The sequence below is a fragment of the Erythrolamprus reginae genome, chromosome 2 (assembly GCF_031021105.1).
Source record: "Erythrolamprus reginae isolate rEryReg1 chromosome 2, rEryReg1.hap1, whole genome shotgun sequence".
Classification (NCBI taxonomy): Eukaryota; Metazoa; Chordata; class Lepidosauria; order Squamata; family Dipsadidae; genus Erythrolamprus; species Erythrolamprus reginae.
The window spans coordinates 322,332,480-322,347,129 of NC_091951.1; the positions used below are offsets into that span (position 1 = coordinate 322,332,480).

General features: G+C 38.9%; 1 protein-coding gene across 6 annotated transcripts in view; it reads left to right on the plus strand.

Moving 5' to 3' along the window:
- PDE4D (phosphodiesterase 4D) overlaps nucleotides 1-14,650 on the plus strand; it is a 945,814-nt gene that overhangs the window by 617,940 nt on the left and 313,224 nt on the right. Inside the window, exon 1 of one of the 6 annotated variants that reach the window (XM_070743329.1) lies at nucleotides 5,874-5,896. The exons of the other annotated variants lie outside the window; for them this stretch is intronic. The gene's annotated coding sequence lies outside the window, so the exon portion shown is untranslated. Of the gene's footprint in view, nucleotides 1-5,873; nucleotides 5,897-14,650 lie in introns of those variants that run through there. 6 annotated transcript variants of the gene reach the window in all.

Sequence of the window (14,650 nt, forward strand, 5' to 3'; positions counted from 1 at the left end):
AGCTTAATTTAGTCCAGGCAGGCCTGTCTGTCTGTCTCACAGCAGGTGGCAGTAAATCACAGGGCCATCTCTACAAGGCCAAGCAGACAGCAAGGCAGCAGCTAATAAAACAGAAAACCCTCAGATCTCTGAAAAAGTATCTGATGACAGATACCTTGGTTGCTAAGTACAGACTCAACAGCAGCCAGGCAGCAACAGGACCATTAAAAGCAGATTTAAAACAATTCAAAGCAGAGAAATAAATGGTCTCCGCTATTGAGTAGGCCTTGATTGATGTTTTAGCAGCCTCAACTGCTTTTTCATGCCTTCTGGTCCTTTGAAGTCTTAGAAGAGAGTGTTCACTTGACAGGCATCAGATATCAGTCAGAATAGAACTGGAAGGGACCTTCAAGGTCTTCTAGTCCAACCCCGTGCTCAAGTAGGAGACCCTATACCAATGATGGCAAACCTTTTTTTCCTCGGGCGCCGAAAGAGCATGTGTGTGCGCTATTGCGCATTCGCGAGTGCCCACATCAATAATTCAATGCCTGGGAGGGCGAAAACAGCTTCCCTCACTTCCCGGAGGCCCTCTGGAGGCTGTGGAAATGGCCTGTTTCCCAACTTCTGGTGGGGCCCTACTGGCTTGTGTTTCACCCACCACAGGTTCCTAAGGCTTCCCTGGAGCCAGGGTAGGGTAAAAACTGTCGCAGTTTGTGAGTGATTAAAGTCTGTTAGGACCTTAACCCCGCGGAGTCGATGGATAAAAGCCTTAGTCATTTGTTTCAAACAAGATATATTTATTTTTAAAAACAGAAATAAACAAAATAAAACAATGTCTCGAGGGACAACATAACAAATATGTCTTACATGATGGAGGATTAGAAGAGAAGAAGAAAGGAAAGGAGTGAAGAAGAAGGAAGCGAGTTGGCAGGATATTACATCATAATAGGAGGATCTAATAAGGCACACATAGTTAACTCTTTCATTCCTAAATGTCTCTGAGGGGCTGTCAATATACAGCATGACAAAAACTCCCTCCCCATCCCCCTGGAGGCACACTGGAAGCCAAAAATGCCCGCCCAGAGCCTCTGTCTGAGCCAAAAGTCAACTGGCTGGCACACACATGCACATTGGAGCTGAGCTAGGGCAACGGCTTGCGTGCCAGCAGATATGGCTCTGCGTGCCACCTGTGGCACCCGTGCCATAGGTTTGACATCACTGCCCTATACCATTTCAGACAAGTGGCTGTCCAGTCTCTTGTTTGTTTGTTTGTTTGTTTGTTTGTTTGTTTGTTTGTTTGTTTGTTTGTTCGTTCGTTCGTTCGTTCGTTCGTTCGTTCGTTTGTTCGTTTGTTTGTTCGTTCGTTCATTCATTCATTTATTTATTTTGACGTCTGTGCCGCCCAATCCCGAAGGACTTAGGGTGGCTCACAACAATATACATGACAATGATAATAATAAAAAGAAGTCAAAGACGAAACGAGCAATTACTAAAATCCTAATTAAAATTTAAATAACGATTCAACAACACATACTAATCATTCATACCAAATTCACATATATGGACAAGCTAGTGGATTGATCTAGGGCCCTGAGGCCTGCCGGCATAGCCAGGTCTTTGTGGCCTTACGAAAGGCCAGCAGGGTGGACGCCGTATGGACTTCGGGGAGGAGTTGATTCCACAAAGTTCAGGCGGCAACAGAGAAGGCCCTTCCCCGTGGTCCCGCCAACCTACATTGTTTAGCTGACGGGACCTGGAGGAGGCCAACTCTGTGTGCTCTAGTGATGAAGCACTCACAACTTCTGGTGGAAAGCTGTTCGACTGGTTAATAGTTCTCACTGTACGTTTTTCCTTAATTCCAGTTTGCTTTTCTCCTTGCTTAGTTTTCTTTCTTTCTTTTTTTTAGAAAATATTTATTTACAAATACATATGACAAACAAAAAAATATTTAAAACAGTGGATGTTACATGACAAGTCAGTTTACATTTCTCATAATATTCATTAACGCTATTCATTGCTAATATTAACAATCATTTGCAGTTTCTATACATCTTTTCAAATACTGTAGATTTTTCTCTCTTTCTCCCTTTATTCTTTCCCCCTGATATTTAAGCTTCTATTTCTTTCTCCTTAATCATCACATCATTTCTTTTAACTACCTATTTTGAACTTTTCCATTTTTCCATCCAGCAATAAAATCTATCCCAGCATTTATAATAGTCTGAACCTTCTTTATTTTTAAGTTCATATGTTAATTTATCCATTTCAGTGCAGGCTGTTATTTTTTCCAATTACCTCTACTTCTTTCGGTATGTTATCATTTTTCCATGCTTGTGTAAAAGTTATCCTCCTGGCTGTAGTTATGTGTAATATCAAGTATAATTGACTTTTTTCTAGCTTCTCTCGTGCTATTCCCAATAGAAAAAGTTCCGGGCTTTTTTGTATTTTTTTAATCTAACATCTCCATGATTAGTTTTCATCCATTGTTTCTTGTCCTATCCTCTGTTGCTCTGAAAAATAACTTTACCCCTCCTCTTTGTGGCTACCTCTCAAATACTGATATTCCAGTCCCCTGTCCCTCCGCCTCCTGTCCTTCTTTTCTCTACACTAGCCAAACCCAAATCCTATAACCGTTCTTTCATATGTTTTCGTCTCCAGGCATTTAATAATTTTAGTTGCTCTTCTTAATCATCTTTGTTCCTGTTGTGTATATGTATATGCACATATGTACATACTCCTTCTTGTATCTTATGGCCCCTTCATTTTGAAGTTCCATTTGCTGAGGTCAGTGGTCCATTAAATTGGAACAAAGTATTGAAATGATTTTAGTATTAGATTTTAACTGCTTAGGTTTATTGTCTTTAATGAAAAGAATCTTATTTATTTATTTATTTATTTACTTACTTACTTACTTACTTACTTACTTACTTACTTACTTATTTATTTATTTTTTATTTGTTTATTTATTTATTTATTTATTTGATTTGATTTGATTTGATTTGTATGCCGTCCCTCTCCGTAGACTCGGGGTGGCTCACAACAATAATAAAAACAATGTACAACAAATATAATATTTAAAAATCTCTAAAAAACCCTTATTTAAAAAGCAAGTCATACACACAAACATACCATGCATAAACTATATAGGCCAGGGGGAGATGTCTCAATTCCCCCATGCCTGTCGGCAGAAGTGGATTTTGAGGAGTTTATGAATGGCAAGGAGGATGGGGGCAATCCTAATCTCTGGCGGGAGTTGGTTCCAGAGGGTTGGGGCCGCCACAGAGAAGGCTCTTCCCCTGGATCCCGCCAGATGACATTCTTTAGTCGACGGGACCTGGAGAAGGCCAACTCTGTGGGACCTAACTGGTCGCTGGGATTCATGAGGCAGAAAGAGGTCCCAGATATATTCTAGTCCGATGCCATGAAGGGCTTTATAGGTCATAACCAACACTTTGAATTGTGACCAGAAACTGATCAGCAGCCAATGCAGACTGCGGAGTGTTGGTGTGACATGGGCATACCTAGGGAAGCCCATGATTGCTCTCGCAGTTGCTTTCTGGACGATCTGACGATCATGTAGAGAGCATTTATAGACTGAAACATATTTTGGAGGCTGTCTTCTCTGGGTTTCAAGCCTGGAACATTTAATTCAATGTCTCACCCATGAAAGAAAAGGATTATACTGCTACTTTGAGATACAAATTTATAGCTTCTTTCTTTCAAAGTTGTTTTTCCTGCTTCTTTGTATTATTCAAGCCTTTTCCTTCTATGAATAATTGCAGGAGAAAATTAAGTTTAATCCAGCTTGCTAGAATGCTTCCTAATAGATTCCAGATAGCATCTCTCGTTGTAGTGGTATAAATTTTCTGTGTTTAATGATGAATCAAATAATTCTGAACTCAGTGTCAATTTATGCATGCATATAATGAATATGTGACTGATCTTAAAGAATGCATAATTATATGATGATCAAGTTGGTATACAAGGTAAAAGTTTCTGATGAAAGTTGCTACTTTTGAACAGTTTTCAATATGAGATGGTGGTGAATAAGTCTGGCTGAGGTGTAGGATGAAGGTGGAGGTTCATTCTCTGAACTTGTGGGTTGGTTTATGAGCATTTCGTTACCAGGCTAGGTAACATTTTCAGTGGAATGTAGGGGATGTCAGGGTGATGGATCTTGTGAGTTTTCAATATTTGCATTTATTTTTCTTGTTGATAAACAGTGATGAAAGTTTATGTGTGTGTGTGTGTGTGTGTGTGTGTGTGTGTGTGACATTTTTGCTGATGATAAAAAGGAGGAGAGACACAGGTCTTGTAGTGAACCCCCCTGCTCAATTTTTTATGGCTCAGAATAACAGAATTGGAAGGAATATTGGAGGTCTTTTAGTCCAACCCCCTGCTGAATTTATTCAGAAGAACAGAGTTGAAAGGGATTAAAATTAGCAGAGTGATATTTGGACATCTTTATCTCTCTCTCTCTCTCCTTCTCTCCCACCCTCCCTGTCCCCCCTACTTTAAGTGACCAGCCCAACCCATTTGCAAAAAGGAAGATAAGAGTTCATTTATCCCGCCAGGCTTGGGGCAATTAGACCTTAGCCCTCTGGCTGGCTATGTGTGGTTGTCCGAGTGGGTATAATTGATTTTTAATACAATTGGGGATTTTAGATTAGTTTATTTAGTTTTAAATTAATTGGAGTTAGGTTGCTGTACTCTATTGTTTCTTTTTTATATGTTGTGAGCTGCCCCGAGTCCGTGGAGAGGGGTGGCAAATAAATCCAACAAATAAATAAACAAAGTCACAGGCACTACTGAACCGGGAGCATTTAATCCTTGCCATCGACCTCTTTCTGGAAGTGAGTAAACCAGGTCTTCTGTGTTAGCCATGCTGACTGGTTATCCCAAGCATGGTGGCGCAATGTACAGAAAGCGTCTGATTGGACAGCAGTAAAACCCATAGAAACATAGAAGTCTGACGGCAAAAAAAGACCTCATGGTCCATCTAGTCTGCCCTTATACTATTTCCTGTATTTTATCTTACAATGGATATATGTATCCCATGCATGTTTAAATTCAGTTACTGTGGATTTATCTACCACGTCTTCTGGAAGTTTGTTCCAAGGATCTACTACTCTTTCAGTAAAATAATATTTTCTCATGTTGCTTTTGATCTTTCCCCCAACTAACTTCAGATTGTGTCCCCTTGTTCTTGTGTTCACTTCCCTATTAAAAACACTTCCCTCCTGGACCTTATTTAATCCTTAAATATATTTAAATGTTTCGATCATGTCCCCCTTTTTCCTTCTGTCCTCCAGACTATACAGATTGAGTTCATTAAGTCTTTCCTGATACGTTTTATGCTTAAGACCTTCCGCCCTTCTTGTAGCCCGTCTTTGGACCCGTTCAATTTTGTCAATATCTTTTTGTAGGTGAGGTCTCCAGAACTGAACACAGTACACTATTCCAAATGTGGTCTCACCAGCATTCTATATACCACCAGCATTCTATATAATGCTAACCCATGCTAACCCACAAATGAATGCTAAACAGCCATCCAAATTATCATGTGATGTTACAGCAGAAAATTACCTCCTTTGGCACTTGTTTTCTTTTTGAAACCAATACAACTGGGCCCTGCCAGTAACAGAACAAGGATGTTACAATTGCATCTGATGCTTTCTAAACTGTTTAGAAAAAAAACATATCATTATTATATGGTGGGGAGATGAAATATATGTTTAGTGTAATATGTAAGATGTACAGTATATGTAATATTTATAATACTGAAATATTTTCTTCTTTATTTCTAGGTAAGTTATACTTCACATCTCCTTGAAATGACAGAAATTGTATTTCTTGCATGATGTATAGCAAATGTGAAAGCAAGACAGTGAATGTAAAAATGGCATTGTACATCAAGGTGGGTAAGATTTCAAAAACAGCTTCATTATGTGCCTATTTTGTTCTGAGGTTGGTAACAGAAAGTAAGATCTACTTTGGCATGAGTTGTTATGTGAAAACATAAAAGTGACTTGACTTTTGTGCTCCACTTAAAGTGTATGAAAACTAGGAGTTCCTAAAGTTATTTTGTAAAAAAGTGGCTTGGGTATTTATCATATTCATAGTAATAGAAACCAGACTTTTCTTCTTCCAAATAGGATAAAAAAAATTGCCAGGACTATAGTGTTGTTCCACTGAAAGGAATCAATTAACTAATCTCTGTGTCTTTGTATGTACGAGAGTTGCCCAGAAAGCAATGCACCACATTTTTTTTCTTCAACAATTATTTATTGAACACAATGAAACTTACGCACAAGAAAGAATGATGTTTCTTCTACACTCCCTATTTCTCCACATAATCTCCGTCCCGTTCTATGACCTTCCTGCAGCAGGACATAAGGGCGTGTATGCCCTGTTGGTACCAGGCTTGTTCTGGTCATGAAGTCATTTCTGCACTTTGTCTTCTAATGGCCTCACCCTGTGTGCCGAGTGACTAACCGTACTTCTGTCGACTGAATTTTCTCAATTCCTAATTATATCCTAATACAGTGATACCTTGTCTTACGAACCTAATTGGTTCCAGGTTTGTAAGATAAAAGGTTTGTAAGACAAAACAATGTTTTCCATAGGAATCAATGGAAAAGCGATTAATGCATGCAAGCCCAAAATCAATGTGTTTATTTTATATTGTGAATCAAGTCATATTATTTTTATTCAAGTGGATTCTCTTGCAATAAAATAACTTATTTTTAGTCTAATCTTTTATGCATTGAAACACACAATTTGTGTTTATTAGTTTAAAATAGAAAAAATAAAATAGAAAAAATAGGGGAGGAAAAAGTGAAGAAAAAAAAAGAAAGAACAGATATTGACTTCTGACCTCCTTTGTTTCAGCAGAATCAGATAATAACATCAAACCTCAACTTTTTACTTTTACATAATGGTATAAACTAGTTGTACTATAAACCTATAATCTGTAAAACTCAAAAGTTTCATTTTTTCCCACCTCAAATACAAAATCCAGAAGCAGTTTCCAAGAAGAAATAAAAGTACAGTGATCCCCCGTTTATTGCGTCCCCAACCATTGCGAACAGGGTACTTCGCTATTTTTCAACCCGGAAGTCAAAAATACCATCTACGCATGCGTGCCGGTCACGCATGCGTAGATGGCAGCGGCTTCCCTGGGTCTTCCCCCTCTTGCTGGCGTCAGCGAGGAGTTTCCCCACCGCCCATGCAAACTCCTCGCTGCCGCCCGCCCTTCGCCCGCCCACGCCGTTCATTCTCGCCGCTTTCGAGCTGAATCCGGGAGCAAATTCGCTCCTGGATTCAGCTCGAAATCGGCGAGAATGAACGGCGTGGAAAAGGCGTTCCTTGCCGTTCGTTCTCGCCGCTTTCGAGCTGAATCCGGGAGCGAATTCGCTCCTGGATTCAGCTCGAAATCGGCGAGAATGAATGGCGTGGAAAACGCGTTCCTTGCCGTTCGTTCTCGCCGCTTTCGAGCTGAATCCGGGAGCGAATTCGCTCCTGGATTCAGCTCGAAATCGGCGAGAATGAACGGCGTGGAAAAGGCGTTCCTTGCCGTTCGTTCTCACCGCTTTCGAGCTGAATCCAGGAGCGAATTCGCTCCCGGATTCAGCTCGAAAGCGGCGAGAACGAACGGCAAGGAACGCCTTTTCCACGCCGTTCATTCTCGCCGCTTTCGAGCTGAATCCAGGAGCGAATTCGCTCCCGGATTCAGCTCGAAATCGGCGAGAATGAACGGCGTGGAAAAGGCGTTCCTTGTCGTTCGTTCTCGCCGCTTTCGAGCTGAATCCGGGAGCGAATTCGCTCCTGGATTCAGCTCGAAATCGGCGAGAATGAACGGCGTGGAAAAGGCGTTCCTTGCCGTTCGTTCTCGCCGCTTTCGAGCTGAATCCGGGAGCGAATTCGCTCCCGGATTCAGCTCGAAAGCGGCGAGAGCCAGCGCCCCCCGGACCCCCAACCCGGGTTTGGGGGGCTGCTAGGAAGCCCTCCATGCCGGCGGCAAACAGCCGCGCCGCCCCCAATCTTCGGCTCCTCGCTAGCGCTGTGGGAATAAAAACACAATCTGCACATGCGCAGAAGGTGTTTTTACTTCCGCATCGCTACTTCGCGAAAACCCGCTCGTTGCGGGGGCTCCTGGAACGGAACCCTCGCAACGAGCGGGGGATCACTGTAATTGGGGTTTTTCCCCCCTCTGATCAAAGCAGTCAAATTATCCATTGGAATACATGTTTTGGATTCACGATCTACACCATTTTAATTTAAAAATAGAAATCTAGGATGTTTGAGATTATAGACAGTTTATTCATTGTCAATATGTCAAATAATATGGGCAGACCTACCACTTCCCAGATATTTTTGATGATGTTTCTCATTTTAACTAAAGTTTACAAATATTTGAGCAGTTTATAGGGAATCGTATATCTAGTCAAAGATATCTGGAAGGCATCATATTGCCTGTTCTTATAATAAAGGAGCAAATAGACCAGAAGTCTCTCAGAATGGCAATTGCAAGCAATTGATACAACAATAAAGGCAGAAGCTATTTACTGGGAAAAGTGAAGGTGAGCTCAAAAGCAGCTGTGTTACAGAACAGATGATATTTCCTCTGCTTAGAAATTTAAAAAAAAAGTTTTTTAAGCTTATTCTTCATAACACTTTCAAATATTTGCACGGTTAGATAAAATGCAAATGTTTATACAGCAATGAGTAAACATTAGGCGATAGCAATCTCACTTCTGTATAACTTTTATTACAGAATAATATGAAAGCATAATGCCAACAGGTTCTTTTTAAGAAATAATATTCATGGAAATATATATATATTTCCATGAAATACAAAAATGTACTGGGAAACAGAAAAAAATGACTTATTTAAACAATATCAAGAAATATGTTGAGGGTACAATGTAAAATTTTGTGGTAGTAATTTAAGACTTCAATTAAGTAAGAAGGAAGTATTTGTACTAATAACCGAACAGCAGGAGAGGGGTACTGTCAATTTCATCAGTACAAGATGGAAACTGACAATATTCAATCAAATGAAATGAAAATGTTCCAATTTTAACTACTACACCCAACTTCTGTTGTTAAAATTGGAATTTATTATTGTTTTATTTTATTATTTGTTTGGATTTCTAAGCCGCCCTTCTCCATAGACTCGGGGAAGATTACAAAAATAGGAATAAAATACAAAATACAGCAGAGGGAAACCCAAACAAAAACAAATGCTAAAACCCCAAGTTATTTAAAACCAGACATTCATATTCATTCTAACCACAATCCTACATTCATATCATTGGCTGGAGCAAGATGCTAGTGCTCAACAATTCCAGAGGGCCGGGACTCCCACAGAGAAGGCTCTTCCCCTAGCATTGCTCAGCTGACAAGACCTGGAGAAGGCTGACTCTGTGGGACCTGATCGGTCGCTAGAATGTGTGAGGCAGAAGACAGTCCCATAAGTAACCTGGTCCTAAGCCATGTAGGGCTTTATAGGTCATAACCAACACTTTAAATTGTGTCTGGAGACCAACTGGGAATCAATGCAGCTCGCGGTGAGATATGCATATGCCTTGGAAGGCCCAAAAGAGCTTGCATGGCTGCATTTTGCACCAACTGTAGTCTCTGAACATTCTTTAAAGGTAGCCCAATATAGAGGGCATTGTAGTAACTGAACCTTGAGGTGACGAGGGCATGAGGGAGTGTGAGAAGAGACTCCTTGTCCAAATACGGTCACAACTAGTGCGCTAGGCGAACCTGTGCAAATGCCCCCCCTTGCCACAGCTGAAAGATGATGTTCTAATAATAATAATAATAATAATAATAATAATAATTGTTATTGTTGTTGTTGTTGTTATTATTATTATTATTATTATTATTATTATTATTTATTAGATTTGTAAGATGATGTTCCAAGCTCAACTGTGGAATACTTTCATTTCTTAATTGTTTATAGATACATTGTAAAAATAGATATAGTGTTACAAAAATGGTATTAGCCAGAAATGGCAGGAAGAAAATTGGGCTTTATTGATCAATTCCTGATTTGCCGTTTTCTGACGCAAAGCTAGGGCACAAACCTCTGGTGTTTTTTTTCTAAATGGTATTTCTTGATTTGTAGTTATTCCAGTAAAGACATGAAAGTTTAAATATATTCTACCCATATATAGTTCATGGAATGTTGCAGATATTTTTGTCGTCCCCCAGAGGTCACTGTTTTAGATCTTCTCTAGCCTATCTGAGCCACAATTTTAGCATCCTCTTACTCTAATTACTATTCATTGGAAAAATATGGATGAAAAAATTGATGGTCCTTTGATGATGACGATTTTCAGGGCTGAGATACGATGAAAGGATCAGTCACTCTGCTTCAGAAGAAAAATAATTTTAGGATCTATCGTATTTTTCGGTGTATAAGGCATATCTTTTTCCTCCCTAAAAGAGGCTGATAATTTGGGTGCGTCTTATACTCTAAATGTAGCTTTTTCCCCTCAGCCCTAACTAGTTGCTAATGATCTTCCCAGCTCTTACCTTACAGGCTCTTTCATTGTTTCTCTCTGCAAACAATGTTTTCTGTTCTGTCGGGCTCTCTGGTAAAATCCTCCCAAAAATTCACAGGTACAAATTTCAGACACACACACGTTTGAAAATTCAAAACAATGTTCTTTATAATGAAAATTCACTTAAACCAAGCCCTCTTTTGGTATAGCAAAGAGCACTCGTCTCCAAACAAACTGGTAATTTGTACAAGTCCCTTATCAGTCCTGTGATACTTAGCTTGCAGCTGTGAGGCAATTTACAGTCCTTCTTTCACAAAGTGAAACACACTTTGCTCTGGTTTAGTTTCAAAGCAGGGAAAAATCAGCACACAAAAGGTCAAAGTCAGTAAAGCAGTCATGAAACACAACAAACGATCAGATAATCCTCCACAATGGCCAAACCCACAGGCTGCTATTTATAGCAGCCTCACTAATTACCACAGCCCTACCCAATCACAGGTGGCCTCATTTTCCCTCAGTTGTTGTTACCTATGCATCGCTGTGCGCATGCGTGGCTGTATCATTAACTCTTGTTCTGAATCCAAGGAGAAGCTAGATAATTGATCTCCTTCTGAGCTGTCTGCCCTCTCTCCTCCTCCCTGTCACTCATGTCTTCTTGGTCAGAGGAGCCTTCATCATCAGATTTCAATGGGGGCAAAACAGGCCTGCAGCATGTGGATGTCTCCCCCACATCCGCAATTCTTGGGGCAGGAGCTGGGCCAGAGCTAACCACAACAGTTTTCCATGCCCTAAGTCTACCTTGCTCTACCTTGCTCTGAGTAAGTTTCTTTCCAGCCCTAACCAGGTGCTAACGATGTTCCCAGCTCTTACTGGCTTGCGAGTTCTTTCACGGTTACTCTCTGCAAAGAAGAATATTTTCCAAACCCTGTCTTTGATTCCCCCCTCATTCTCTATTTGCTCCAGATGTTTCTTTCCAGACCTAACCAGGTGCTATTAATATTCCCAGCTCTTACCCACTAGCAAGCTCTTTAATTGTTACTCTCTGCAAAGAAGAATGTTTTCCATGCCCTAAAAGTGTTTGCAGGGTTTTTTCCATTGCTCTACCTGCTCAGACTGTTTCTTTCCAGGTGCTAATGATGTTCCCAGCTCTTATTGGCTTGCAAGCTTGCTCCTTGTTACTTGTTACTCTCTCAGAATAAAAAAAAAATAAGCCCTTAACCAGGGGATAAAATAATGTGCTGAAGCTGACCAGACTAAGGATGTCAGCTAGAAGAATACCTGGTAAGCAGATTCTTTCCCCTTTTTTCTCCCCAAAAACTAAGATGTGTCTTATATTCCAGTGTGTCTTATACTCCAAAAAATATGGTAATTGTCTCTATTTTATATTGGAGAGTCTTGGGGCAAGTTGATCAAATCCTCTGAAATGGTGAAAAAGAAATGCACAGTACACATACAAATAAATGATAGGATCTTTCTACTTAGAAATTCTTTGGAACCAAAGATCCTGTTGTAGAATCTGAATTGTCACCCATGTTTCATAGATCTATAGTATAATTCTAGTTATGTCTACCCAGATAGCAGGTAAATCTGTTCAGTGGTTGTCTCCAGAGTGGTTTAGATGCATTTGAAGTACAGCTACAGAATCTCCTGATCAATAAATCTCAAGTATTCTATATTGGGGACAAAACAGTTAGATTCCTTGGAACACTAAGTAGATATCCATAGGATTGCATTTTAAACAACTATCCTGAAATTATCTATTTTCTTCAATCTTAGTTATCTGGGGTATATATTTTTTAAAATAAACATATGGAGTGGAAATCCTTTTTGTACATAATTAATCTTTCTGGAAACTGACTAGTCGAGACAGGATTATTTTATTGATTGATTGATTGATTGGATTTGTATGCCGACCCTCTCCAAAGACTGGGACGGCTAACAGCAATAACAAGACAGCATACAGTAATAATCTAATACTAAAAACAATTAAAACCCATTATTATAAAAACCAAACATACATACAGACATGCCATGCATAAAATTGTTAAGAAGAAATAACAGTTTCTAGCCATAAATTGTTATTTGTTAACTCAGACCAGATATATAATATGCAAGTAGATGCAACGTTTTTGCAATGTTTTTCCCCTCTAAACGTATCCAATTCTTCTAAATTAGGAAGTTATCAATGAAAGGTGATACAGTATTGTGTTTTTTTTAAAAAAACTGGGGGTTGGGGGGAAGGGAGATACCATGTCTATTTAAAAATGAAATAGCCAGTCTCCACAGAGAATGCAAATTTAATTTTCAATAGTTAATACACCATGAGCCACAAGTTAGGTATACATTAATAATAGATGCCACTGACCTAACATTTCTAACATGTCTTTATTTTGCCTATGCAATAAGCAACATTTGTGCAACAACCTTAGTTTTCTAAACTTAGCAACAACAGCTGACAGGTACACATGATATTCCCCTAGAAAAAAATGAATAAACATAATTGTTCTGCCACAGAGCTACAGCAATATGTTTGCATGTATTTTAATGTGTAACTGTATACACAGTGGCCAACATTTTTCAAAATCTGACTTCTGGACCCTTTTCCCCCTGAAACAGTTATCTTGTCAACTGCCTTATGGTGGGATACCTCCTCCCCTCCCCACAATTTCTCTTTTTTAATTGCATTTATATATGTGCATAAAAATTAAGAAAGAATCACTCTGTGGAAGAAACAAAAAAAAAAACACCCCACAACCTAATAACTTTATTAGGTGCAATCACTATTAAATTCAAAATGTAATATCTGCAAAAATAGAAATCCAATTCAGATTACCTATTGGAAACCATACCCTTCATCAAATTTCTCACATTAAAATATTCCTGTTGTTGAGCTTAGCAGATAGTGAATGGTTTATGAGGAACTTTAATGGAACAGCTGTGACCTGTATGAAAAATATTGCAACTTGCCCAATGTGTTTATCAGTTTCTTTGTCAAAATAGGTCACATTTTATTTATTTATTATTTGGATTTGTATGCCGCCCCTCTCCGAAAACTCGGGGCGGCATACTGTTTCCCTTGTTTTCCCCAAAATAAGACATCCCCTGATAATAAGCCCAATCAGGTTTTTGAGTGCATGGCAATAAAGCCAAGTGCTTATTTCAGGGTTCAAAAAAATATAAGACAGGGTTTTATTTTTGAGAAAACACAGTAGCATATTTATCGCTGCAACAAGACTAGACTGACACATTTTGCTATGTAAGACATGCAAGACATTGGTCACCTAGGTCAACAAGCGTGCATGTTTTAATTTTCCACGGGTAGCATTTCAATCTGTTTTGGCAGAAGTAATCAGTAAGAAGAGCAGGATTGACAGGGTTGTTCTTGTTAGGCTTAAATTATTTTCAAGCAAAGGCTGGATGCAAAAATAAATTGAAAGCAATAATGGTTAAAAAAACTGATAAAGACATTTTTGGAACCCTCGTTAGAACTAGGAAGCCAGTTAGGCAGTTGACTGGTTTGTTAGATGAAAAATGAATCGTGGTTAGATATATCCATGGTAGGAATAGAAATAGAAACTAAAAGACATCTCTGCCCATCATTGCCAATCTATTCAACTGTTAACTATAAAATGGACGTAGTACACAAACTCATAGCATTAATTCACGGAATGGAAATGAGTTTTAAAACGTCTTCTGAGTGTCCCAGATGAAATGACTGCCTTACAAACATTCAAATGCCCCAAAGTTAAATGAATCCTTAACTTTGCAGCCTTCATTGCAGCATATACTTGTGCCTAGTTCAAAAGAATTTAAGAAATTAATAATCTTGGCAAAAAAACCACTGCATCTTTTCTTTTTTAAAAAAAAATAGAATTTATTAATATCTAGTCTCTTTTGCAAAAACAATAATACAATAAGTGATTCTGCATTGTTACATCATTGCATCTTCTTTTCTTTTTGAGTTACCTCACATTTTATATATTTGGACATATTTTACAGATATTATATTATTGCAGTAGCTGAAATACTTACACTTCTCTATATACATATTTATGTGTTATGCTTCTATCTTTATTTTTACTTTTGTTTTTCTATGCTCGATCCAATGGTACCATTTATTCCATATTTCAAAATATTTTGAGTCCTTCTGGCCT